The sequence below is a fragment of the Aulonocara stuartgranti genome (genome assembly GCF_965226115.1).
Source record: "Aulonocara stuartgranti genome assembly, chromosome: 16".
NCBI lineage: Eukaryota > Metazoa > Chordata > Actinopteri > Cichliformes > Cichlidae > Aulonocara > Aulonocara stuartgranti.
Window position 1 is genome coordinate 36,931,938 of NC_138952.1, and position 3,329 is coordinate 36,935,266.

The following is a 3,329-nucleotide window of genomic DNA, read 5'->3' on the forward strand; positions in this document are numbered from 1 at the left end:
ATCAGAACAATGCTTACAGATTGGACACACAACTGTTGATACAAAAATAAAAACAGTGTCATAAACTATCAGCCAATATTTGAAGTAATACAGAACACGGCTGGATGCAAACCTGTAGCTCTTTACATGAAGTGTATCACATGTGTGATCATTAAAGTAAAACTGCAGAATTTATAACAATAAAATAATAATAAAACATATAAAAAACAAAAATCAAGTGTGTCATTTTTTCTTTTTACAAACAATTGACCAATCAACTGGAATATATAACTTGTCTTTTTTTTGTTAACAGGTGTTAACAATGGTGGACTCTCACCACGTTTCACTATGTAAAACAACAAAAATCTAATCTTTCTTTGTTTTAAGAAGCAACTTCCCTGAAGACTTATATGCTTTGAATTTTTCCTCTGTTTCTGGATCTGCACTGCTTGCTGCAGCATGCTGTGTAGCAAACAATGAACGTTTCTGTCCCTGCTTGTTTTTTTTTCTAATGCTTTAAACCTCTCAGGTGCAACAATGAATAGCTCAGCAATTGGAGCAGTTGCCACAATCGTGTCCCGGTCCACTCCCAGACGTTTAAAGGCAGCAGACATGGTGCCTCCTCTTTTGAACTAGTGATGGGATTTCCGGCTCTTTTTAGAGATCCGGCTCTTTCGGTTCGGCTCACTGAAAAGAGCCGGCTCTTTCGGCTCCGAACCGACTCTTCAGGTTGTTTTGTTGCTTTAATTAATTTATTATTAACAATAATATAAAATTATGCACAAAAGGAATTACTAACATAAAAACAAGTGGTTTTATTTATATATGTTTATATATAAATATATGCGGTGGCCCCTAGAGACAAAACACGTACAAACTCCAAAACACATTTCTAGCATGAACTGAACTTCCAAAGCAGAGCTACTAGATCACTTAAATTACACAATTGAAAGCATGTGTGTATTGTTTGTATATTTATACACAGGCACTCATATATATATTCAAATAATTTAAAAAAAAGTTCATTTACCTGTTATTACCACACACCAAATCCGGTCGTTGGTACTTGCTGGCTTGTGTAGCCACAAGATAACAAAGGCTCAACACTGCGCCCAGCATCCTGGAGCACTTCTGTTGTCTTTTGTACGTGTTTTGAGTTTTTATGTGCTTCTGAGTTTTTATATGCTTCTGAGTTTTTACGTGCTTCGGAGTTTGTACGTGTTTTTACGTGTTTTGGAGTTTGTACGTGTTTTTACGTGTTTTGGAGTTTGTACATGCTTCAGAGTTCGTACGTGATTTGAAGTTTGTATGTGCTTTGTCTCTAGGGACCACCGTAAATATACTTTTATTTATTCACTCCACATAAAATGTAATAAATAAATCATATAATACAAAAATCAACTATTCACATTTCAAGTTTTAACTATTTAAATTTTCAGCTTTTTCCTTTCACAAATTTAAAGTGAAAAGAACACAAAACACTGCAAACCACAACACAATTAAATATAAATTCTAATATGAAAACTAAAAGAACATGCACATTCTCTGTCATATGGACCTGCATGAATAAACTTTCTCAATCCTTTATCATCTGCAACTGAAAATAGTTGTGGATGATTACTATACCTTTCTAATGTTGTTGTCACTGCCTCTCTTTCTCTCTCTCTCTCTCTGTTCCTGTGCTACTGAGTGTAACTACCACCCCTCCCCCCTCTGCCCAGCGTAAAGCACAAGGCTCGCGTGCAGAGTGAAGCGGAAAAAAAGTGCGAGAGAGAGAGAAAGAAAAAAAAAAACCCACGTGACGGCTCGCGATAAGGAGCCGGCTCTAAGAGCCATTTCGTTCGCGAACGACCCATCACTATTTTGAACAGCCTTAAAATCTTGTTATACCGGGTGACCACGTGCTTAGGATTCTGGACTGCAATTGAGAGAACATAATCATTGATGTAATGTTATAGTGTAGTAACGTAACACACCGCATGCAAAATCAAACTGTTGAGTTAATCACTTTACCTCTTGTTCTTGGTTTTTGGTCATGTTTTTTGACTTCTTGTGCTTTTTTGCTTTGCCCCTCTTCCTCTTCTTCCTGTCTTTATCTGATGAAGTTGTGCCCATGGAGGAGTCAGAACTCTCATCAAAAGACCCATCAGAGGGAAGTGAAGATATGCTCAACACCCCACTGGAATCCTGGTCAAAACTTGTGGGTTCCTTTGAGAGAGCTGGTAAAACAGTTAAAAAGACAACACAGACAAAATTACTCAACAGAATGCTTATGTAAGTGCTCAAGCAGAGGAAGTATATGACAAGCTAAGTAATGTTTTTAAGAGTGGACTTACATGCTGCTAATTGCTCCTTTAGATAGTCTCTTTCTTTGACGAGCTCATCAATCTTATCCTTTTGCCACGCTAGCCTCATCTTACAACTCTTGTGATTTTCTGTCTGCCAGCTGTGCAACAGTCACACCCAGAGAAAATTAAAAACAAAATGAGACTTGGCTATAAATAAAATTAATAAAACAAATACAATAATAATACTAATGTACACTTTGTAGAATTTAAATAACAGTAAAACCATTACACTGATTGATAAATAGCCTACAATGGTGGCATTACAAACTATATTTAGTTATGTATTTAGAAACTGCCCTATTTGACTATAATTATATATTAACGTATTTCAAACATAGTGCATTAGATTGTACAATGTAGAGCAGGGGTGCTCACACTTTTTCCGCATGTGAGCTACTTATAAAATGACCAAGTCAAAATGATCTACCCACTACAAAAATCCAAAACATATACTTATTTATAAATATATTGAGGATTCTTTATATCTACAATGTATATACATGCATAACCGCAATATCCAATATTTCACAACACAATTAACTATGTAAATTTTTTGTCATTACCTGAGTTTACTCTGATGACTTGCACTGAATTGAATCAGCCAGGGATGCATAGTCTGGACAGTAGCTGCTGACGGCCAGGTTTAAGAGAAAAAACCGAGAGCTAAAAATTGGAGTTAACTCGCTGACTAGCTTGTCAGTTTTACTTAGGGTTGCCAACTCCCTGAAAAAAAAATAAGGGACACCTAGTGGCCAGGGCCGGGCGACCCAGTTGTCTTCACCCTTCCCTGTGTGGTGAATTTTTTTAGCTCTTTTTTTTTGAGTGTGAAATTTTTTTTTTTTAACCATTTGACTTGAAGTTGATTTAAGTAGATGCATATTCTTTGTGATATGAACACATGGGAAACAAATGATCATTTATCCATTTATTTTTAATGCAAAATGACAACATTAACACAATAAAATAGGTCTCTTTCCTAAACGAAAGACTGGTACGCTTCAC

At 36.1% G+C, this 3,329-nt stretch overlaps 1 pseudogene across 1 annotated transcript; it reads right to left on the minus strand.

Moving 5' to 3' along the window:
* Nucleotides 1-257: 257 nt before the first annotated feature.
* On the minus strand, nt 258-2,981 carry LOC309690352 (coiled-coil domain-containing protein 106-like; annotated as a pseudogene). The gene is made up of 5 exons (XR_014280769.1): nt 2,891-2,981; nt 2,316-2,425; nt 1,993-2,198; nt 1,848-1,897; nt 258-611 (listed from the first exon to the last, which is right to left on the minus strand). The product of XR_014280769.1 is annotated as a coiled-coil domain-containing protein 106-like (transcript).
* Nucleotides 2,982-3,329: the final 348 nt, after the last annotated feature.